At 42.5% G+C, this 25055-nt stretch overlaps 1 protein-coding gene across 3 annotated transcripts in view; it reads left to right on the top strand.

Annotated features, from left to right (window-relative positions):
- SEMA5B (semaphorin 5B) overlaps positions 1 to 25055 on the top strand; it is a 278168-nt gene that overhangs the window by 72951 nt on the left and 180162 nt on the right. For all 3 annotated transcript variants that reach the window (XM_087732767.1, XM_087732768.1, XM_087732769.1), the window contains exons 2-3: positions 3340 to 3563; positions 13569 to 13629. The gene's annotated coding sequence lies outside the window, so the exon portion shown is untranslated. The remainder of the gene's footprint in view (positions 1 to 3339; positions 3564 to 13568; positions 13630 to 25055) is intronic.

Below are 25055 nucleotides of genomic sequence, written 5' to 3'. Positions count from 1 at the left end.
TTTCCAGGACCTTGATAATGATCAGGAAGTGAATGTAAAACTGTGATCTCATGTCATTTGGAAAGTTAATGGAATAATCTGATAGGCAGAGCTTGCTAGGGACCTAACTGTACACCGAGAAAGAAAAAAAATCATAAGGCAATGGTCTCTGCCAGCAGCAATGGAAGTGGAGAAGACAGTAGATTTTTATTCCATAATTTATCTGAGATGCAAATGGATGGTGTCCCAAAGAGAAATAAAACAGTGTTGCTATTTGTGAGGAAAATAGGTCAGCCTAAATACTAGCGTTGGTTGTTACATGCTACTATAGATGTGTATGTTGGAGAGCTGGTTGGAAAATTATTCCTGTAGAAACATTGCTTTTATGGAAATCTTTCTTTAAGCTTTGAGATTTTCATTAGAAAAATTGAAGATTACCAGTTTCCGGCTACCAGAAAGCTTCAGATGGAGACCTCCTTTCTGGTCAAGTTTTTTTCCCCAGTGCAAACACGTAAACGCTTGCAGGAGTAGCCATCTTTACTGGTGTGGACATTGTTTCTTCTACAGCAGAAATGAGTCTATTTTTGCAATCTATTCTGTTTTGTCTCTTGGTTCTGCTACATCCTCTACAGGATGTACAGGCTGCCTTAGCTGCTAGCTCCTTATTCCAGTTGTGAGTTTCTAAGTTTTGGTTTCTAAGTTTCTGTTCCAGTTGTAAGTTTGTAAGGTGCTCTGAGGGCTTGTCATCCCAGTTGCTCTCAGATCTTCTCTACTCTTTGCAGATGAGCTGAAAATTAGTAATAAGGTGTTTGTGATGTTCAGTGAAAGCAATGGCAGCAGTTGCACTGGCAGTAAATGTCAAAGAGAGAAGCTGTAAAGGCTGAGGAAAGTAGATGCAAATTATTCAGAGTAAGTGCAAGACATTTTTCTGAAATAACTCATCGTTTTGGCTGGGGTCAGAGAACAACAATCACAGATTTAATCCATCCCTCATATGAGTCGTTGAAGTTGTTGAATAATCCATAAAATTTATACTAATAGAGTTGTTCCAGGACCCTAGGAAAGGTAATGCTCCCTGGGTGTTTCATGGGAATATTTTTTGGACCTATATAGCACATTACCAGTGTTCATCAACTAATATGTAGCACTTACTGGACCCAGCTATGTAACTGGGGAAGTTGAGTTGTCAGCAGGAGGTCGGAGAAAATGATCTGTTGGTTCCTTCTTGCCTTCGCTTCTCTGAATAATGGTCCTAGGTGCCCCTGTTAATACCCACAAGCATGTGTGTGTTTGCGCTGAGCAGAGGAAGCATGGAGCTGCAGAAAGCTGTGTGACGAGCATTAAAACATGCCTTCATGCAGACAGTCCTCTGTGTTGTTGAAAGGTGAAAGCACGGATGTTTCAGAATTTGTTGGCATATTTTATATAGCTTAGGCAGGCTGCTGTTATGTGTTATTAGAAAGCAGAGTTGCCTAGGAATGTGCTAGTAGTTGCAGGTCACTATTTAGGATACAGGTATATACATCTCTCTGAATAGCCAGTAACTGTGGCTTAGACTTTTGGCTGAGCAGTGAAAGACAAATGTTAGAGGGTCTGGTTAAATTGGGCAGTGTGGAGGTTTAAACTTCAGTCTTTTATGCTGGGGCATTGGGTTGTTCCTTGGGGTGCAGATGCCAGGTCCTCCCTAGAAAGTCTCATTTTTATCCCCATGTAAAATGGGAGAAGCTTTGTGGGATGAGAAAACTCTTTCCTGTGTGGTTAAACTAAGGACTTATTTCCAGTATCTTCCCTCTTTTAAGTAGGTGTCAGTTGCCTTTTTTTGGTTAGCTACCACAGACTAATTCCTGTCTCTGCTCTGGGTCTGTAGTTGAACAGAGTAGTTCATCACCAAGGGAAAACAAGTCTTTCTTTATAACTGTTTCTCTTCATTTTATCTCGACTTGTCAGTGCCTGGCAGATTCTCCATCCTTTATGCCATTCCTCTTCAGGTCGCTAGCAGAGCCGTCATTAGCTCTGCATATAGGGCAAGCTCAGGGATTTTATTACTTCTCTGAAGTTTTGTTCACTGTTTCTTGGGTTTTCTTTGAACTTTATTTTCTTTATAGGTGAAAAAGGCTGGGTTCTGCTCTGAATCTGGTCTTCGTTTTGTATGTTCTTAACACTTGTAATTACTGCTGGACTGGACTGACCTGAAGTGGTGCTGTAACTGTGCCTAACATTTCTGTTTGGAAAAGCATTTATGATGTTGGCATGTGTATCTCATTTTGTTAGGTTTACTTGTACTGTTTAGAACAATCTGAGGAGATTTATAATTGCTTGTTTTGTAATAGAGCCACAAAGAATTAAGTAAAGGCTTTATAAATAATCTCTCTTTTCCTCTAGCCAAAGAAACACTGTCATGTTTTCATATATCAACTTATTTAGGGTGAAAGTTTGGCTTCTCTCTGAATTTGATAGGCATATATAAGTGCTGCATCTGAGTAGTTCACAGAGGAATTTGGCACTTTGATTTTTAAATGCGGTGCCAAACATGTGGAGAGAGCAGCGTAGCTTGATTAGAATGGAGCCCATGCAATGACAGGAGGTATATTTTCAGCAAAAATTACTACGAGACGATGACTTAGGAAACCAATTACAATTAAAATTGTAACTGAGTTGATACTGGAGATGGGTAACTGCTAGCTTTAGATATTTGCTAGGTAGGCAGAAACTCAGAAAATAAGTGTTTTCTGAGAGCAGAGATATGGAGGGAAGATGGCTTTATGTTTAAGACTCTACACTGAGACTCAGAAAATTGACTTCAGTTCCTTTCCTGGCTGCCTCACAGGATGCCTCTGTAGTCTTGGGGATGATTACAAACTTTTTACCATATGTTTATGCTGCATCTGGTGATCTGGAGCCCTCATTTTAGTTGGACTTCATGAAATTCTAGCTTACCAAATAATATTTACCCATTAGTCTCTACCAGAAAGTAAACAAATGGTCTTTGGAAAAATTGAACTGAGTCACGTTTACACTGAATAGGGATTCTGTGTCCTGGTCAGTGATGGATGAAAAGTAGGGCCTTCGGAGATGATGACTATATCAGACTCGACGCTTAGACCAGGCATGGGATGATTTAAGTTTTTTCAAAAAATGTTGTGAGGAGGGAGAAGGGGAGGCGATGCTTACCATGAAGGCTATAAGCTCTTTTCCCAAGATCTTACTCACATAACTCAGGAAAGAGGAAGGACCTGACAGAAGTAGAGAGGGCTTCCTCAAAGAGGGCTTTATAACATCATTACTGTATCGGCCAAATGCAGGCACACTTCTTTTTTAATAAAGGAAAAAAATGCCTTTTTTTTTTTATTTTTTTTTTAGATAAATCATCCACAAACAAGCTTATGAGAAAAATAGAAGGAAGAAGGCCAAAGAGGCATGCCAGAGAAGGAAGTTCACAGAGTCCAAGGGGTCCAGAGAAGACTGCAGCGGGACTGCCTCTGAGAGGGAGCGTTTACATCACTAATTCTTGACAAGTTTACCTTCTGGGACTCCAACCTTGGACTGCTGCCGGGACATTTGTCTTGGACTTGGCCTCTGGGCTGGTGAGTTAGTGACGGAATGGCACACGTCTCTGTTGTGCTGAAACACGATGTTTTCAGATTGCTCAGTGTGAGAAGTTTTGGGCTCTGATCATTCTGTTTCTCCTGCTCCAGTGATGAGAGGATGTGTCAAGTAGTTAAAGCACAAATCTGGGAGCTGGAAGACTTGGCCTCTGTTTCTGAGCCTGCCACAGTCTATTTGTGATTTTGGACAAGGCAAGGAATGACAGACGTTAGATGTAGGGTTTTCCAAATGGCTCAGGGCTCTCTTAACTCTGCTGTCATTGGACTCAATGGGACTTTCTCCCTTGACTGTTGGGAACAAGGACCTTATATTTCAGACTGTGTGTGAAGTAGGTAGGTTTCTGTAATCATTTGCATACAAGAAATGTGTGTCTGCTGCAGTGCAGGGAACTGATGCAACTTTTGCAGATGCTGTTTAGTGGGCGGGGGAAGCACAGTTTAACTGAAAAGGTAGGTCACGTTCAATCCCTAGTTATACCAGTTCAAATCCAAAATAATGTTGTTGGTGTGTTTAGCCAGAATTCATTGTTTTACACAAATACCTACTACTTCACAATCACTCAGTATAGGTACACGTGATGCAGTATGGGCAGGGGAACGGTGAATGGAAATTGATTGGTTTGGTCCTAGAATATATCCCAGACTTAGTAAATGGCATTGCAAGGGGTTAGCTTTGTAGTACTGCTTTTCCACTGTAGCATTACAAGAAGATACTATTTAAAGATTGTGCCCAGTTTGTGCTCTCTGAAACTAGGAAAAGTTTCTACTTCAGAAAGGCTGGAGCTTCTGTTTGGAAAATAGAAGAGCATTTTTAAGTTCCTTATGGAAAATTAGTTTTTTATTTTGACAGAAATAGAAAATGTTTCTCTCTGGTTTTGTAGAATGATCAACCCAACACAGAGTTTGCCAGAATAACCAATCTGGTCCCAGCCTGGTGATCCATTTCCCTTTGGACTGTCTGGCAAAGAGATAGAGGTCCACACAAAATTGTTCCAGGGGAAGTGGCAGTGTTGGTCCTGCAGGCAGCTCCCAGCCTGGGAGTCCTCTGAAAAAGAGAAGGTGTGAAGGAGGCATCAGGAATTGATCAGGTGGTGCCGTTTGCAGAGAACAGTCTGCAGAAAGGTGTTCAGTAAGCCCCAGAAATCCCAGATACACTGTTCCTTTGCAGGTTGATATGCTGAGCATAGGTTTGGTCATCTGACAAGGGAGGACAGGACCATATTGCCCAATCCTGCTGCTGGAAAAAGATACACAGCTGGAAGGACCGAGTGCCACTGTCCCTAGAGAAAAAGGAATAGTTGCATGCTCCCTATGCTCTGGAGGCCTGCTTAGGCAAGTCCCTCCTGTACTGTCGGCAGTCTAGAGGCAGAGGAATGTTGTCTTAGTGAGAGCTGCTTGACTGCTCATCGGGGATCCTAGAAGCCCTGTGAGTCTGATCTTAAAATCTGCTTGGGCTTCCAGTACTTTGGTTTGTGGCATGGCTGCTGCAAGCTTGGGGTTGCTGGCCTGGGGCTGTCAGTGCTGTAAAAGCACAGGCCCTGTAAGCTGTGTCCCTGGCGTCCTGCAGCGTGAGCTGGCGGGGAGCCATGCAGGGTGCTGATAGAGACCAACAAGACAAGCTTGGTCCCCTCACACCTCTTTTTTTATAAACCTGGTGAAACCAGAAAACTGGACATGTCAATGTTGACAAATCAAGCTTTACCGTCAGAAGAGTTGTGTTGGGAATTTCCTGGGCAGATCTGCTTACTGCATCCTGGGTCTGGTTTAGAAACAATTGCAAAGAGTGAAGTTTGGTCAGTGGGTTTTACTTCTCTGGTCTTCATTGCCCAGAATGGTGGTCAGCAGCTGTACTCTTTGGAGGAAGAAAGGCATTTTCTTTGAATAAAGATGTTTGCAGTTATTTCCTGTCTCCCCTTCTACTCTTTTCATATTCATATTTTCATTGCTAATAAGAATCATGACTATATGCTAAAAGATCCTCTGTCCCTTAAAACTTCTCTTGGAATAGCCAAAGACAAAAAAAAGTAATGAACTAAAGCTCCCTCTGAGTCTTTGACTCATCCAATCACCTAAATTAATCAGTGTTAAAGAAAAGTGTGCAGCTTGGTGCGACCACCCGGGGCTCTGTCTGGCTCCATGACTTACGTTGCTTTGTCTGGGTATCACAGCATGCATATGGTGCGGGATTATGCTCTGTCCTCGGGTGCCTGCCACACTTACACTATGTAATCAAACTGAATTTGGGATGAATGTTGGCTACAATGGGAAACTATTTCCAAGCAGCTGTAATTTTAATTTAGGCCTTTTAGGATCAAATTTTCATCTCCAGTATAAATCCACTGAAGGAAAGAGTTTATTTAGATGCACACCTGTTGAAAGTAGAATCTAGACCTAAATGTTGTCTTCAAGCAGTATCCCGGGCCCTGAATCTGTGACCTTCCGTTTATATATACATGCTTTTAGTGACAGCCTTATATTAATAGTCACAGCTGGATGTGGAATTGGCAGGAATGAAAATAGTGCCTAACTCCATGGTATTCTTGCTAGAAATATCGCAAGCAATTGGGTCTAGAGTTTGGGAGGCACCGGCCCATAACTTGGGGTTCCTTCCTTCTCCCAGCCGTGCCACTGGCTTGCCGTAAAATCCTTTGCAAATCGCTCACCTTCTCTGGAGGTTTAGGTTGGCTTTTGTAAAGCCGGAACAATGCTTCCTTTCAGCTGCGCCTCCACAGCAGAGATTGAGCGGGGCTAACAAGCAGTAATGCAGTCTTCAGGGAGCAGCAGCGCTGAAGCTGCTCTAGCGAGTGTTTTGTACTAGGAGAAGAATGGATCCTTAAAATATTTAATCAACAATCTCTGGGTATATATACCCCCACTTCTGCATTAAATACTCTTAGTGATTTAGGGCTTTATTATGTCTTTTCCTCTTTTGTTTATCTCATGTTCTCATCAACAGGAGCTCCATTTTAGAGCACGATAAAGCTTTTTAACCATACTTTTACTGGATATAGTCATTAGGAAATCTTCTGCATACGTTGGATTTTTTTTAATAGTGACCTCATTCTCACTTCCTGAACTATCTTGGCTTTTTTTAAAGGAAAGCAATAATGAATTTCCATATGGGCTATACCTTGTAAAAAGATTATCTCAATTTATTCTTTTTATAAAGTTTTCAGAAGGGAAGGCACCGTCCCAATGCACAGAAGCAATTTTTCTTTTCAATGGATCCTGTGACTCAAATCTAAACCTTTGCTCTCAGAGGAACACTTTTCAAATGTTTACTTACTGCTTGATTCCTGATAGGCAGTCTGGAAAAAAAACAGATGAGGTGTTGCTCCTGAAAGTTATACTGCTTTATATTGTTTGAAAGGCAGAGATTGAACTGATTTGTCTAGCAGCTTGCCTTTTCTCAACTGGGGGAAAGAGTTCCTTTGTAGCTCAGGCTTTTATCAACAGTCCAGTAAAAGTGTTTTATATGTATACATAAAAAAGCATACAACATTTATATAAAGCCCTTCATCTTGATGGCTCCAAAGTAGTTGACGAATTTGTCAAGTAATTTGTCAACTACTTTCCTCAAAAGTTATCTCTTACTCCAGCACAAAAATGGAGGTATTTCTATGCTGGGTGACATTATTCTTGCTACTAATAGCTTTTTAAAGTAACCATCAGGCTTGTAATGCATGCATTACAAAATTTTAATCTAAGAATTTTAGAAACTTTTTCCTGGTCATCTAAGGGTATTTAATTAAACACAAAGCCACCTTCTTGTTTCAGTGAGGCCGGGGAGGGGAACTGGTGCATGAGGTGTGCTGAGCAGGAGAGGATCAGCTCTGTGTGTGTGCTGTGGGTAACTAACTGGGGAAAAAAAAAGATAAATAATACAAGACTGAAGACAAAACCAGGGTCTTAGAAAGATCCCCTTCTGACAGTCACTTGGTGACAAATTCCAGTTCTGCAGCACAGCTGGAACAGATTGTTGTGTACGGGTGAAAACTGCATGAACTGATGGGGACGCCTGCTCCTCTCTGGTACCCCCTTACCCCTCCCAGGCTTGGAGAGGAGCCTCTGCGCCAAGAGTGAGTTGTCTTCCTGGGGCTGGTAATGTTCCTCACAGCAATTTGCCCTTTACCTCATTGGTGACACCATGACCTTCCACGGCCAGTATTTCCATATAAGCCTTATACATGAGCCTCTTCCGGAAGGGCTCTGCATATACATCCCACATACATACACACTCTGCATCTGTAAGGCTTCATCAGAGGATCCTCTTGGCTGCTGAACCTTTCCCTTGTGCAAGTCGTTGGCTACCTCGTGAGGAAACATGTTGCAAGGTGACTAAGGGTTTCGTGATGGGATCCATAGCATGAGCGTGTTAATGGAGTCAAGTGCTATTTATTGGCTCCAGTGTATTTCACTGCGCCCTTGGCGCATTCGTGCTTCCTGTATGAAACTTGGCTGAAGAAGTCAGAACTGCAAGACATCATCCCAAATTCCAGCTGGGATGCATAACTTGGCTACATGACACTCTCCCCTCTTTACCCCCTTAGCCACTTCCCATGTTAAATAGTTTCTCAGGACTCAAAGGGGAAGGGGGAGATAATCTCCAGGCCAATGATTCTGGTAAGTAGAAAAATGGCATAAATAAATTAGCCATGATTAATAGTAAGAAATTGTCACTTGTCTCACTTGCCTGGAAGTTGTAGCTTGCTGAAATGACAGTCCTTGTCTTGCTGTTGGGGGGTTGGGATGCAGAGAGTGAATGCTGGGGGTAGGGATTTATTTTACACAGATTTTCAAACTGAAAAAAAAAAGTGTGATTTATTTTCTTTTGCTGCAGCCGGCTCCCAATTTTCAGTTTACATTAATAGCTGTGGGAACAGCAGTTCTTATTGCCATATACTTTAGCAATTAACACTGTGTCTGGTTTGACAGTACATCTCTCTTAATTTTTTTTTATTCCCTTGCGATCATAAAATATGTATCAGCCTTCCTTTTTAATCTCCTTTGGCATGTCCAGCTAGTTAATTTGCATCTTTCCTTCCTCCTTTAGATTTTCATTTTTCTAACATCATATACTTAACCAGAAGAAACAAACCAACTCTCTATTAAAACTTCCTTTTATTTTTTTTATTAGAAATTTGTTTGAATTCATATTTAATGGAATGCTTTCTCCAGGAGCCCCTAACAGCTTTCTACCCCAAATGTTTGCTTCATTGATATTTTAATTGCTGTAATAATCAGCATTCTGAATAAGAGGTCTTTCCCCTAGCTCAGTAAATCCATACTGGCTGAGTAAAGCATGTCTGTGATTTATGTGCAGATAAACAGCTTTGGATCCTATCCAATCACTTCATCAGTTTTAATTTGGCTGCCTAATCAGCAGCAAACAGGAGGGCTGTTTTTCGTTGTTTTTTGCTTTGTTTTGTTTTTAGCGGGGTGGGGGGTGTTAATATAGGGTTTGGCATGTTCCCCAGAATGGCACAGATGATAGCTCCCCATTTCTCATCATGTTCGTGTCAAAGTCAGCTCTAACTTTCTGAAAGAGTTTATAAGAAGGGGATGAGATGCCAAGACCTGCCTTTGGGCTTTCGTTGGTATCTAAGGAACCATACAGATATGCAGTCTGAACAACAAGTCTGCTCTTATCTCATGTTTTATAAAGGACATCCCTCAGATGCCTGAGAAAAGTGGAAAGGCTCATATAGAAGCAGATTTTGTTTCCTGTGTGTGTTTAGGGGTTGATGTCTTCAAAATTATTTTCACAGCGATCATGTTACTGCTGTTGCTGTTTCTTAATAGACATAATGACTTTGATGGGAGCCAGGAGGCGGAGGTGACTGGAGCCTGTGGGGTGCAGCTGCGTAGGGGTAAGAAGCAGTATGGCCCACTCTCACCTTTGCAACTCCAGCCTGTAGGTTGCTGTTACGTGTCAGCTATGTGCACAGTGCTATAAAGGCCAGGGTGGTCCAGATGACCCCAGACCGAGGGTTTCTAACTTCAGGCTTGTGACCAGAGGTCCTGACCTCATTTTTGTCTACCATAATCCAAGCAAATACCTGTTAAGGTTAAAACATTGGACCATTTACATCATTATCTACTAGTGCCATATGTCCAGAGGTGAAGTGCTCTCTGATTTATAAGCAGCCTCTGAAGGATTATGGAGAGCAACCCCATTTTGGTCATCAGATCTAGGGCAAGCAATACCATCTGTAATAATAAAGCTTACCTAAAGAGCTTAGCATGGTTTGAGTAGTAAACCATGGCTGTGTGTCTCTGAACCTTGTCAGCTATCCTGGCTGCCCTTCCTTTCAGCGTGTAACTGTGCCTGGCCACTTCCCTTACACTGGGAGGCTGCAAGAGATGTTAGTAGCTCTTCTGTATCTTTTTTTTCCTGTTTCATAACAGCCCTTGCTATAGAAGCAAGCAGCAGGCTTGGGAAAGCTGTGCCAGGCTGGGTGGCCACCACTGGACTGTTTAGGAGACAGGTTAATTTGGAAGGAGAAGACATTGGCATTGTTACTGTATCTTCCTGGGGGTTTGTGTCATAGCCCAAATAATGTATACCACATTTTTTTCCATTTCGTGTTAAAACCCCACAACTCTGTGTGTCACTATTACTGAGAAGAATCCCAGCCGGAGCTGCTAAATTCAAACTTTTTGGCTCAGCCTTAATTCCTTGCACACACCCATAGCTGTAGGGGCTTTAAATAGAGCTTTGAATCATCATGAAATTCAGAGAATTAGGCTGGGCTAGAGGGAAGGGCAGTAGGGTTTGTGGCAGTTTGGGATCAGTTCGCAGTGCAGATGTGCGTGTCCCGAGGGACCTTGGGCGAGGTGTTTAATCCATCCGCTGTGCTGGGTTTTTTATAGCTTGCAAAAGGGCAGTAACACCTCCTGCCTTAGGCTGAGGATGAAGAGAGGATAAAACCCATGAATAAAGAGAAGACATTCAGATCCTCTGGTGGTTCTGGTACAGCTCCACCTCCATTACAGCAGTCACCGGGTGTTTTATCTGCAGTGCTCGAAGATTTTTCAAAAGTGGTTGTGAGCATTTTTATACTCTTCTTGTGCATGGTCAGAGGAAGGCAATGTGGCTTGCCCAGTCAGTGACAAAGTGGCAGTCATGCCCCTGCCAGCAGATCCCACTTAGCGGAGCTCAGCTGGCAGCCCTGGAGATGCAAGCATAGCCTTGAGGAGAGCGGAGGTACCTGCTTTCTTCTGCTCCGCAAAGGTTGTGAGCTGGCTATTGCACTAGTCCCACAGGTTCCTTGCCTCAGGTTGGGCAGTTTGTTCTCTTAATTTTGGAATTCCCTGCTTTTGGCTAAGACAGCATGGATTTGGAGGGGTGTGTGAAGGGGGAATTTTGACCATTATGCTATGCTACTTATATTATCCTGCTTCTTTTAAACTGATGACAGCACTATGGAGGGACTACCAGGCTTGGGATTTTCCTGGCTTTGACTGAGCACAGTCTACAGGTCTGGTTCTTTTAACTTCATCGGGAGCTCTGAGCATCCCGTTCCTGTTAAAATTAATGTGAAACGCACTTCCAGAGTCCTATAAAAGATGAAGACTATCCCATCTGTCTATCTGCTGCTTTAATGGAGAGATAGGAAAGATTTCATGCTGTAACCTGAGAGGGAATTCAAACATCTGAGAAGTAATTTCAGGAGAATGCTCAGTTTCTTGCAGATCAAAGGGTGAGTTTAGGAAATCCTCTATTCTCTGGCCAGAAGGGAGCTATTATGTTTAGAGAGTCAGGCAGTTTGCAGACCAAAAATCCTTCTGGCGATCAAACTTGAGAGTTTGTGCTGACCGGTGGCTTACTTTTTAGAAGAGACTACCAGTCCTGGAGGTTTCACCTAACAGATACATCTTATTTTCTTACAACCTGGTATGCTGGGCTCTGAACTGCCTCCTGGGATATCACCAAAAAAGCATTTCCACTCTTATAATTTTAAAGAGCAAGTGTCAACTGGCAGTGAAGACTGAGTCCTTTTGTCAGGTGCTCTGTCACCCCCAGGTTCCCTTGGGTTTCCCACCTTCAGCATTCAGCTCTGGCAGAACAGCTCCAGAAATTTTCACATCTTCGTCCCTTTCCTATGATTTCTTCCACAAGGGAAGGCTGATAGGAGAAGGAAGGAAATGTGAGAGTGCATATGCATGTTAGTCTTAAACTGTCGAAAGAAGGGACTGTGGGAGCATTTTCGGGGCTATGGAAATGTGATGAATGAGGCTTCTTGTAGAAAACAATTGCTTCAGTCCTCTCAGTGAACTGGGTGACTGGTTCCTCTGTTGCTGCAGTTTGCTTTTTTCATATGTTGCTACATTTATTATGACTTTTTCTTTATTCTTTTTTATTTTCCTTTTTCTCTCTCCCTTTCCCCTTTCCATTTTTCCCTTTCCCTTTTCCTTTTCGTAGTTCACACTATTTAGAAGCCATTGTTCAAGGAAGAATTACCAGGGTGGTGAGAGGTCTGCCTATGGCTAAAGTCTGATGGGCAGTCCCTGAGTACGGCATCTTAACCCATGGGAGCGCTCTGGCATGATACAGGGTTTTGGCAGATCAGATTTTAGTTTCCCTGGAAAAAACATTTTGTCTTTTTAGTACCTCCATTCCTTGTCTGTGATGCAGAGTTAACAGCATGTGCTCCTTCTCAGGAGTGCAGTGAGGAAAATCCCATCTGGTTTGTGAATGCTCAGATATTGCTCTAATGGAAGCCATGTAAATAACTAGATAAATGATTTCAGTGAGATCGTCTGTCGAGCATAATAGGTAGCAGGGTCAGAATCTCTTCACAGTGAATCATTTCTTACTGGCTGAGTGGGATTTGTGCTCACAAGCCGTTGTGCAGAAGCGTCCTCTGATTTTTGTCGTCTCTGTCTTTTCCCTGCCTACACATTGAGCTCCTTGATCGCTTGACGGTAAGCTCCAGGGAGCAGGGACTACTGCGGCCGATGCCTGCACAGCGCTTAGCCCAAAGAGTTCAGGCATAGGGTAGGCTTTGGGGTGCTGCCATCATGTGAAGCTAAAGAATAAATTATTAGAAAAGAATCTAGAATTTGTTATAATTTGTTACAATTTTTGCCTCTTTACTTTCACCAGGTTTTGGTGGAATTGGGGATTTTGGATAACACAGAAGGGTGAAAATGAAAATAACCTTTGAGGTGTGGGTTTCTTGAGCAGATTTGTTCATTCTGTGCTTTGCTTTGGGATCAGTACTCTCGGTGTTTGAAAGGGGGGGGATGTGAGCTCACAGCTAGCATGCTAGCTGTCTGCCCCGGCAGGCTTACTGTGAGACCTGGGGCAAATCGTGTAGGCTGTGTTCACACGTCTTCATCTGGCTGCAGCTCCTGGATTGACTGGAACAGTTTAAATAGGTCTTTACTAACCCATATCTGACTGCATTTGTGAGTAGTTCTGCTGACAGAATGGAGGGTGCAATGAACTCTGGCAGGGGTGAATGCTGAGGCAGGGTGATAGGTGGTGGGGACAGGAATGTCCCCAAGCAGAACACTGCAGTGAGGAATAAGATGTGTGTTCACAGCCTACATTTCTCACTGGTGCAAATCTCCCACGTGGAAACTGGGACAAGAGTGATTCCTTGTCTCTTCAGTGAGGATGAAGCATTCAGGATTGTGAAAAGTTCAGGCAGGGCTGCACAATTTCTAAGTTAGATTGAGGGTGTTAAAATATTTATTGTTTCTACAAACATTTGCTGCTAGCAAATCTGTAGGTTAGGATTTTTGTAGAAAGCAAATCTGAAGAAAAAAGACTGCAGCTGAAGCAAGTTTTGAAGCAACCTTCAGTGAGCATTAAGGAAAATTTTTACACTGCTTTGTCGTTAAACTTAAATAATACGTTCTTTACATTTTGTTTCCAAAACAACGTCAAAATTTGACATTAAATTCTCTTCCTTATCGGATAGAAGATGTAGTTAGAAATATCCACTGACGACTCTTTTTCTGTTATTTCCACAGGTTACTAAGGATTTTGCCTGGAGTGTGACTTCGAATATGACATTTCAGTAATGCAGAGGCTGTAAGTAAATAATATAATGTTTGCAACCCTTCTTTAACAGCTGTATTTACACTTGTTCCAGAGCTTTGCTAGAACTCATCTCTGCTAGACTCCACCTTGCAACCAGCTTGCAAGGAAGTGACTGGAAGATGACACAGTGCTAAAGTGGATCATGCCATTTTAGACACTTTTTGCTTTATCAGCTTCTTGTCTCATTTAAGAACTCCAATAATGGTTGCTTAATCTGCAGGAGAAAAGCTGAAGACATCTGTCAGTCTTGCAGGAAATGCCACAAGCATACAAAAAAAGCCCCCAAACCTCATTAACGTAGATGAGCAGTGAATAAAATGCAATGATACATTACCAAAAGCTGGCATGCAGTTGGTTCCCAGGCACAGAACAAATGCCAAGAACCTTATTTTGCTTGTGATACCACTAATTAAAAAGGCCTACTAGAAGCTTAATGAATGAACCCGAGGGGCTGCTGCCCTGGTCATTTATTTGTTGGCCTTTGGTAACTTGGTGTCAGAGTTGCGTATCTGAGGAGTCTTATCACAGAGGCAAGCTTTTGTGCAATTCCTGGCTGTTAATGCTTGAAAAAAAATACAATTTCCTTCTCTTCCTCAACTTTCCCCATCTTTTTCTAAGGTGAATTAGTGAGCTGTTAATTTTGGTACCTCTTTTCTGAATTCTGCATTGTTTTTCCTAATCAATTCTCTCAGATCTGCTCAATCTCCATTTAATTCAGTCAGCTACTCAACATCCAAACCTCTTGTAAAAAAGACAGTGCTAATTTTTCCTTTTATTTCAATTGTAGTTGATGGCTTTCGTCAGGTGTTATCATATAACTCAATCATCCGCCATTGGAATTTGTAATTTAATCAATAAAGGAGGCCATTTTTCTCAAGGAGATCAAAAGAGAAAGAGCTCAAGGAAAATGCACGGTAAAAGGAAGGTGAAGAACAAAAAAGGGTGATAGGAACTGTGGTTTGCACTTACTAGCTGCACAGCCTGGTGTCTATATCTGCCTGGCAAGTAGCGAGCAAAAGAGATACCACTACTTTAGAATTAAAGAATCTAATGATTACACCTATGCACTCATCTTGCGAAATCTAGAGGGAAAATCATGGATGTCACTTAAGTTACTATGACAAGTACCTTGTATCAACTCCACCACACTGAATGGTGTCAGCAACCCTGTACAAGAGCAGTTGTGTTCACACTAGCAGTTTGATATTAAGAGAGACACCAAGAGATGAAACTCTGTGCTATGCGAGATCCTCCAGCCTTTCTGTTCACGTGCCTTTGTTGCATTGCTGTTGCTTTAGACAAGGGCAGAGGAGGGAGCAGCCATGGCATCAGGCCACTCTTGATGTGCTCACTGAACGGCTCAAGGCTTTGCAGCACAGGGTTTTCTCCCTGGCCCCAGTAAAAGGTGGCTGTGGCCTGTGTACCTGCTCTGTGTTTGCTTCCACTGCTTCTGCTGCCTCAAAGGAGGAGGTGGTGCTGCGCTGGCTTGGCAGGATGAGGGGATGGCTATTCATTACTAGCAGTGAGAGCTCTCTTGGTTTCATGCCCTGGTCAATTTGAGAAGTGCGGTGTCCGGAAGAGCATCTCTGCCAGTTCTGCTGCAGAAGTGAATTTTGTCCCAAGGATGAAGGTTTATTTTGCTCTCAGACCCTGGAAGGCAACATAGTTTTTTCACACTGCCAAGCAGCTTTGAGCAAGGCCCGGGAGGGAGACTGAATGACCCACTGGAGAAGTGCTTGTGCTGGGTCACAGCTGGGAATCTTTCCTTGGCTCCGTGACTTCAGAGGGAGATCGCCTGGACAGTTCTCAAATATCAGGCCTCTGAAGCGTCACCCATGGTTTTGCTGATAAATTGCTGATAAATGTTATGGTCTCAACTTGGCAAGGTCCACAGAATTCAAGATGAAAGGTATCAAAATTATTCACTCAAAAAATGTTAAGATTTAAAATTACAGTAAATAATTTGGTCTTTAAGGGACATCAGAATGCTGATTTGTTTGTGTCCCTCCCAAAGCCCTGTTGCTAGCGCTGTAGCCACATTTTCTGCAAATGAAATGTTGAGCCAGCCGTTGAAACACACACCTTGGGAGATTTTTAGAACATGTTTTTTAATTGAAGCAAACACATTAGTAAAGAAAGGCTTAAGAATACAACATTTTGGGGGATTTTTAACATGCTGTGTGTGGCATTTGTCTTGAAGATTTTAGTACTCCCCTTGAGTGCTACCCCAGATTGAGTAAACAGGTATTTAGAGAGTCTTTAGGTGCTTATTTTCAACCTGGGTTGACAAACTTTTCCTGTGGTAAGCACATAATTTCATAAGACAGTAAGATAAGCAACTGATGAGCTCTGCAGTGAATAATCTTAAAAAAACCCACCCCACACACTCTACAGCAGAAGCTATTGCTTAATTGTGATAGAGACTTACCTCAAGGTTTGTTAAGTGTTTAACATCGTGAATTGAAGAATGCCTGGACAAGTGCTACATTGAAATGGCTTGGTCCTAATTTCTCAGTGATTCTGCCTTCCTGCAGCCCTCTTGAATTCAAGTCCTGCTCCTGTTTTGCACAGCTGTACCAGAAAGTTTTGGACAAGGAATGTGTGAAGTGTGCCAATCAGATGGCTACAAAATCTACAAAACTGCAACTGGCCAACCTCTGACAAATCACTCCCTCTGCCCTTGGAAAATATCATAGAAGCCTTTTCTTGTATGGGCAATATTGTAAATATTGGTTAATCTTTTTTCATAAACCTAACTTTAAGTCTATTCCCCAATGTTTCAACAGTGCCAAAGGATTACCAAACATGCACCATATGATTGCTTATGATCCCTGGTTCCTTCTGGTGCACACCAAATAATGTCATCGAAGTCGGTGCCGTTCTGCCTGTTGTGTTTGGCCAAATATGAAAGCAGAATTTCTCCCACTGAGTAGCTTAATGTGCTGTGTTTGAAGATTGACTTTTTGGAGCAACCAGACTTTGGCCAAAGCAATCAGTGTTTTGCCTAGCCAGGCAGCCTAGGGAACCCAGCTGTAAGAAATGAAAAGCTTCTGATGAGAACTGAGGTTGAAAGCATTTCTTGGGGTTGATTTAGCACTCAAGAGCTCAGTGCTTTGTGGAATTGGAGCATCCTCAGAAATAAGCAATGGCACATGCAGACTGCCCCTCTGTCCTTCCCACAATAATGCCTTCCTCTTTTCACCTAAAAAGGAGAAAATAAGTAATTATGCTTTAGTCCCACTTTTCAGTGGTATTTTGCACAAAATCCCTCCCACAGAGCAGAATAACCGGGGCGCTGAGAAACATGCGTGTGTATAGTATGTCCAAAAATGTTTACATAAATGTTCATTAATTTTTTCCCCTAATATCCCTTGCTTTTAAGCCACTAAAACATTTTCAAACCCTTGGATTGGTTTTTCTGTCCTGCTCCCAGCACCAAATCACCCATTTTAGTGATTCCACGCAGATTAGGAATTTGGAAAAAAAAGAACATTGCAGCCACTTTTAGCTCGTCTCTTAAAGGACATTGAGTTTTGCTTCCACTGTTTTTGAATTCAACAGGCTGCAGAAGGACTGGGTGTCATTTAGCTATTAAAGATTTTTGTTTTCCTGATCATTGTGAAGTAGCATCATTAACACAGGCAAATTACCATGCTTCACTGTGCTGTGTCCATGGTACATTAGAGGCCCTTTCCCATTGGTAAAGCTGAGTCTATTCTTCTGTAAAATGAGGGGCCTATTGGCAGTTCTTTGGCAAGTGAGACAGAGGGACTATTTAATGAGAAGAAGAGTGGTCTAATAAGAGGGAAGAAGTTGAACTTGACAAGTGCAGGGAAAGATAGCAGAAGGCTGATTTATAAATCACTGCATAATTGGGCCAAAATATTCATCCATTTTCACAGGGCCAGGGAAGAAGGGAGCTGCAGTTTTGGGGTAAATGAGTAACATGATTTTTCCAAAGTGCATTTTAGAAAAGTCAAGCAGTCTATTCCATTTCTCTTCCCCATACCAAGTGGTGTGCTTTCAGACTAATGGAAACTGGTTTGTATTGCTTAATTTTCTTCTTTGAAATGGCGTATTGGCTTTTCATGAAGAAATTGGACTTATGCTTGAATATGTCTGGATTTTACAAATAGGTTTTTAGTTTAATAAGATGAAACCAATTAACCAGAAAAGTCATTGCCAATGGATTTTACAAGTACATAAAAATATATTGCTTTTTCTTGAAACATTTCATCACCCTTTTAAAAGTTCCTTTTTCTTTCCTTTGCCACCAGTGACAAAGCACTGTGATGAATTTATCCCCTCATGCCTTTTCCTGAAGACATTGATCTCTGGCCCTGATCTTGTGTGTGTATGTGGGGGGGTTGTAGGCATGTGCATATGCATGTATTTATTTCTGTCTCACTTTGCCCCCGGTGTTGTTCAGTGCATTTAACTTGTGGCCTGAGGAAAAACAGAGCACACAAGCTATAAAATGGTGTTCTTAAAAGGTTACTTAAAGTGGCACAGGACCCAAGGGCTAATGAGCAATCTCTCAAAACCAGGTGTTAATGCAACTGCTGAAACATTTGGCGCAGCAGAGATGTTGAGGAAGGCAGTAGCACCTGGTTGTTACCCCACTGCATCCCTGGGAGAGGAAACGTCTCCTGGAAACTCTTCTGAGGTCCCTCATTACTCCAGCTTTGCCTTGCAAGTGAGGGTGGGGACGGGGACACACCATCCCGCAGTGGCGTGGAGGTCTGTGGAAATGAGGTCTGGTCTCTGCCTGCCTGTCCCTGAACAGCATTGCTCATTTAATCACCTTTAGCGATATTTTACTTCCATTCTGAGTAATTAAATTGGAGGGAATTTTAATATGAGGCACCGCCAGCCTCCTCTACCCCTAAATTTCCATCAACTCTCTGTCTGCGAGAGGGCTGGGTGACACACAGGACATGGGCACATGCTGAGGAACTACAGCATTTCTCTTTCCATTACCTCAGCCTTCCCCATTCCCTCGTAGCCTTGCCTTCTGCTTAAATTGCAAAGGATATTAACTTCTATGAGCATGTGGGGCGGTAACCCAGGCAGGCATCGCCTTGGGATGACATGGTTTTCCCTGCTCTGACCAGCTCTGTGTAAACTGAAGCATAAAGAGTCTGCTTTGATCCCTAATAACTTTGCTAGTTTGCTTTAGTTACCAGCTGATACAGAGATGACTAAAACACGGTACTTTGGTGTAAAACAGGGTGTCTGTCCAAGTACATGGCATATGACGTACAAAATTAGCTGTTGCAAACACATCTCTGTTCACACCAGCTTTGCCCAATCCTTCAAGAAAACATCTGTATCATCTGAAAGAATAACAAACACTAACTTTGGGTAATTGGAAAGGCTTTAATTCTCTTCTTCCGCAAGCAATGGGAGTGCCCTGCAGGACAGTGCCCTTTTTGCATCCCCGCTTCCATTTAGCAGTGGTTCTCACATTTTAAAAATAAGTCTAGATCTAATTTTACCAGCAGCCTGACATCATTACTGACGCTCTGCGTATTTACGATATAACTGGTGATCTAGTTGAAGGAAATGATTACATGGAGGGCTTTAAAGGAGATACCCCCTTCAGTGAGGTGTGAACTTCAACACAAACCAAATGGTTGCTTCAAGTCCTCCTGGATTTGTGAAACTCTCAATTAGCCACACCAAGTTGTGAATGATGGTGCCCTTTCAAAAAGCCAGGACAGCCCAACACCTCCTTCCAGTAGCTGTGGTGTCAGCAGCATGTGCAGGTTTACATCCAAGCTCTTCCACTGCTTATTTAATTCTCACTTTTTTTTGGCCTTTGTTGAATTCCTAGGCTGTCCCTCATATTAAAATGACCATGTTCCTCCAGGGAAACCTCCCCCCGATTCAAACAAATGGTACCAACACCAAATAACTGCTTTGTGGTATCCAGTTTTGTCCTGCATTTGTTTTAAAGCTTCCCAGGAACCCTTGGCTACTTCGCGCAAACTGTTAACTTGAGGGTAATAATTTTGTCTGGGTTTTGTCACAGAAATTCAATTAAGGAGGATTATGAACGCAGCTGTAGGCCTGTTTCATTTACAGTTGCAAATGAAACCCAGGCCACACACTGATCGTTTATATAGGAAAGGAGATGCTGTGTAGTTTTGAGTGGCTGAATTACCTGCATGTTCCTTTGTGTGGCTTCACTTATTGCAGAAGGGAGGGGAGGGCGACTTGCAAAATGAATAAAGGAGTGACGGAAAGGCGGGAAAGAAATCACCAAGGGAAAAACTACCCCCACTGCTTTTCCCTAGGAGGCACACTTCCCGTCTACACATAATAAACTCCACAGGGAATTTCTTCATCCTTAGAAAACATATCCCGAAGGGCAAGAGTGAGTAGTCCTTTATTTATTTATTTATGGTTAACAAAGAGCAATATTCTGTTTTCATGGCCTTGGTTTGGCTCCAAGTCCCAGAGCCACCGGGGGCAAAGCATACGGTTTCACTTTTTTTCAGTTCTTATTTCTTGGCCACGCAAGCCAACTTTTTTATTCCTTTTTTCTCTTTTCAAGTTTTTCTGCAAACAGCTGAATTCCCCAGGTAGGAAAGGGGAGAGGAGGGGGAAGGGAGGAGAGGACGTTTACCAGATTGGAGCAAAATGATAGCTGCTGCAGAGGCTGGCTCCTGGTGGAAGCACCGTGTTTGGAGATAATGAAAGAAGAAGGGATTTTGTTTATTTTGTGGGATGCCTTTTTTAGTTATGAAGGGCAAAACAAAGGCAAAACTTGTCTTGATGTCCTCTGATGAAATGTCTGTGTTTGTAAAGGAGCAATATATCTCAGCTTTGCTTTGCAACAATAAACTTGGGAATTACTTTGCACCGCTCTGGAGATAGGTGAAGGGCACGGCACTCAGTCATGTCTTCTTCCTTGTACAGATTTTGTCCCACAGCTTTGGGCTCTGTCCTCTAACCCTTTGGCTGGGAATCCCACACCGATTTCCCTGGGGTGTTGCCTGCCTGAAGACACGGAGGATGTGGCCTCCTATTACTAATAAGGCTTAGCTCTCATCTACTAAATTTTATTCATAAGGAGTTATCACCATTTTGCAGGTGGGGAAGAGAGAGGTGCCCAAAAGTGGAAATGCAGCCCCAGTTGAGTCAAGAACAGAAACAACCCCAGTCTGCTCCCTGTCCCAAGTATCTCCTGCTCGTGAGCGCTGGAGTGTCTGCTAAGGAACCTACACCATGCACGACCTTTGATTAAAGCTCTCCTCAAGTATACTCTATTTAACAACTCATCTTCCTCTTGTTTCTTGCTTTCGTCCTGATCCTTCAGTTCCAGGAAGGGTTTTACTGTCCTTACTGTGGTTTCAACTACCCAAGAGGCTTACTGGATTTTTCACCAGATAAGGGGAAATAAGCTCTTTTGTTTCTACCTTTAGATCAGATATACTGTTTCCATGCGTCTCTCTGTATACAGCCTTGACACTGCTGAAGACTGAAAGAGAAGCAGGCAGCTTATTAACTCTCAAAAACTTCAGCAAAATTCACTGGAAGTTATGCAGTGAAGTGTGAACAATATCTGCTTTTGCTCTGCATCCAGGGCAATTCATCCTGTGGCGAGGGGCTGTTACAGCGATTTATATTTCTCAGTTGTTTTGTGGTAGAGTTGTCTTGTGTCAGACCAAACTTGTTGCAAGAGCTTGTTCTTGAGGCAAAACCTGGACGAAAAAAATGAAAAGCCATATGTAAAGGACAGTCTGTGAGTCTCTTGCTTTTTGGGCACCTTTTTTGAAGAAGTTAAGACAATTGAATTCAGTGCCCTCAGCAGCTTTCAGCCCAGGTGAACGTGACTTTGGAGCGGGTATGATAACTAGATGGATTTGAGTTTGAATAACCTTGCAAAAGTCAGTGGGTTCATGCTGGCACAAAAACAGTGGGGGAAGAAAAGGAGGAGGATCAGGATTTTGCATAACTATCAGATTATTTTGTTACAACTGATTGGGACGATCTATCATAATCCAGTTTTGTTGTGGAGGAAGGAGATGAGCATCTCCAGAGGGTGACTCATCAGAAGGGCATTCCCACAGGGGACAAGAGCCGACCTTTGGGAGCGCTGATCTCCTCCTGCTGACGCTGACGTACCAAGCGCCTCGCTGCCTAGCCTAGCCCAGCCCAGCTTTCAGGTGCATAAAGTAGGGTGAGATGAATCTCCGCCTGCGTTTCAATCACATGTTTTATATTTGGTAAAGCATATGAAAATAGCCCTTTTTTAGCGTCTTTCAATCTGTAGATAGTAAAGTTAGATCCTTAGCCAGCATAAAAGAGCTAAACTTCAGTGCTGAAGAGCTGATTTTGATGGAGTAACTTCAGCTTTGCTCCAGTTCAAGCAGAGTCAAATCTCCATGGAGTTTTTGGGGGTTGTTCCAGTAGCACCCCTAAGCCTGGTACCTAAACCTCAGCAAAGGGACAGAAAGAGGCTGCATGGTATGTAAGGTACACATGATTTCATACAATGCCTTATGTTTTGCATGAAGTGCTTTTAGATTCATGACATCAGGCAGCATTGCCCTCTCAAAGTGTAGCAGAGAAATAATCCTTTCAAATCAGCTCTAATGGAGAGTGAAATGTTTTTCACTAGCCTAGTTTAAAAATCATACCTGAGTCTTTCCCTCCTGTGGCTGCTGACTGGTTTAGCCCACACAATGCACACAGGCAGTAGCCATTTCAGCAGTTTCCCTCGAACTTGCTGTACATTTTTAATTCTTTTTTTTTTTTTTTAAACAAGCTTTTTTTACACAGAAGGCAAAGTGTGTAGTTGAATCGTAAAGCTAGATAAAGTACTGTGAGCCTGTGTTGGATTGAGGTCCTTTTCAGCCAAATAATGACTTTATCTGCTTATAATGGAAGAGCTGAAAGAGATGTGGGAAAGTAAGACTGAAACACACTCGGGAGCCTATATTTCAGTAACGAGGAAGAGACTGACCGTTAATATGGGAATTAATAACCCTCCAAAGCCATCCCTTTTGAGCAGCTGCAGCAGGAACTGGCAATGCAGAATGCACAGACTAATTCTCTTTCAGAGCAGCTAAAGTGAAATGTTTGTTACAGCTTTATGTACGTGCAGTCTCAGCAGGGGCTGTTTTCCTTCCCTTTAGGCAAACTCAGAGGAGGAAAAACATTTAACAGCCTTGAACCGCCCAGTCTGTGTGCCATATGTATGTGCCACTGAGCCATGCCTGGCTTGTCAGTGCTTAGACTCTCCCTGAAAGGTGGAATCTGGGCTGGTTGCTAGCAATCCGTGTCATCAGAGGCACTGGAGCAAAAATGCTAATGTTGATCAGAAGGGGAAGGTTTGAAATTGTAAGCAAACAGAGAAGATCCATCATGTGTTTTCACAGATGATAAAAGGCTGACAGTGGCAGTCTGCTTATCAAATAACTAGATTTATTGAAATAGCTTGTGCTCTCATTAAATAATTTGCTTTTTATGTTTTTGTTTTATTTCATCTTACTGAAGGTGCCTGGATTTTTTTCAAACCTACTATTAGTGCCATGGCAAACTGGCTAATTTAGATCATTCCTTCTGTTAATGCTTAAAAGAAGCACGGACTGCAGTGTTCTCTTCTCGCTGACATAGCGGGACCTCAGCACAAAGCCAATCCCTGTCATGAAATCTGAGCTTCCTGGAAAATAAATTATAAAATCAATGTAATAATTATAAGTTTGTTCCTTGCAAGATGATAGTGCTAGTGGAAGTGTGGCTACACATTTCATTTAGCATAAGCCTAGTGCCATCAGCTATGCACAGAAAACGGGGTAGGGTCGATCATTTTAATCACTAGAGAGAAATAAAATGCGGAAACAAAAATGTTGGTAGCACGATATGACATCCCTGTGCTGAAGGGACCGTTCTTTTCGTGGCTCAGAGAAGTACCGCATTTTGTGTTTTTGTTCCCAGGGGGCCAAGCTGCTGCTTTCCTCCTTTTCTGAAAAAGTTTGTAAGAAAGACAAGAAGTGATATATTAATAATTGATAATGCAAGTTGCAGTAATGCCATTTGCATAAGGATGTTTCTTGACCCACAAAGGATATTCACTATTTGTTGGAGAAAAGATCAGCAGAGGAGCTGTGGGAGCCTGATGGATCTAAAAGGCTATCTGGTAATAAACATGTTTCTCAGATGAATCTTAATGTGGCTCCCAACACTGGAGTTCTCTATTTATAGCCTGCCCTTTTTCCTGGAGGACCTGAGATACTATCGAGAGAATCAATTCCCCCCAGCGCTGGGTGTGGTGGCAGTAAGTAGACATTAGCATGGAGAGAGGGTTTTTTAAGAAAGGACATGGAGACAAATCCTTCCTCCTGCAGAATTTGCTTTGTGAAGTTTAACAGTCCCAGTGACCTTCACTGAGAAAGTCCTTCTCCAAAGACATTTTAACAGTGAACGGCATGGAGTTCACCCGTCTGCTGCAGCAGGGGTTAATCCTGAGTTGACTCTGCTGGTATTTTAACCTATAGTTTCAGGAATTGTGTGTTTATTTATTTGGGCTTTTGGGGGTTTTGTTTGTTAAGCCAGATGCTTATGCTGCAGAGCCATCCTTCCATGCTGTTTTGAATGCTAGCGGTACCGAAACATTACTCATAAAGTGCACACACTGTTACAATTCCTGACTTTAACTCTTAGCATATTTATAGGCCTCATTTCCATTTTTTGTGGTCTCATTAATGGAACAGCAATAATAAATTGAAATGTTAATGTGGGATCATTTCACCAACAGCAGAAGGTATTAACGAACTTGATAAGATAGTTGAAAGGAAAATAACTTTTTAGTAGTGTAATTTTTTTAGCCATAGCCCCTGATTGTCTCCCTCCAAACACGTGTAATTGGGGCAGTTTTGAAATTACGAACGTCATTTCATATGGACATTTTTTTAATCAGCTTCCTGGATGCCTTGCATGGGAGATGGACCATCTGCAGAAATTCCAGTCAGGGCAGCCATTCTGGAAGCTGAAGCATGAGCAGACTTTGCTGTAGTCATGGCGGTAATAATAGAAACCCAGAAAGCACCTTTTGTCTATGTGAGTTAATGACCTTCATTAACGTGGTGTGAAAAATTGGTCCTCCTTGTTTGAAGCGGGCAGTTTGCATCCTGTTGTGAAGTACTTGGAGATAGTGGTCAGATATGGTCTCATAGGAGTTACATTCCCCAACACACAGGGGAATTGCACCTGAGAGTCACAGATTTGTGGAAGGACCCTGAGAAGTCCCTTGGCGACACTGTATCTCACTTTTCCCACTGGTAAAGTGGAGGGCTTTGAGTTAATGGAACACAGTAGGATTTTCAGGCTTGGTCAGTTAATATCTGTGGAGAGTTGGTATCTTCTGAGGGAGAGGTGGTACACTGCAGGGCAATCCTCAGCTGGAC

The sequence above is a fragment of the Nipponia nippon genome, unplaced genomic scaffold (genome assembly GCF_047370975.1).
Source record: "Nipponia nippon isolate SJK-2023a ecotype South Korea unplaced genomic scaffold, ASM4737097v1 scaffold_5, whole genome shotgun sequence".
Classification (NCBI taxonomy): Eukaryota; Metazoa; Chordata; class Aves; order Pelecaniformes; family Threskiornithidae; genus Nipponia; species Nipponia nippon.
The sequence above is the reverse complement of the archived record's forward strand: the minus strand, read 5'-3'. Positions and strand labels throughout refer to the sequence as shown.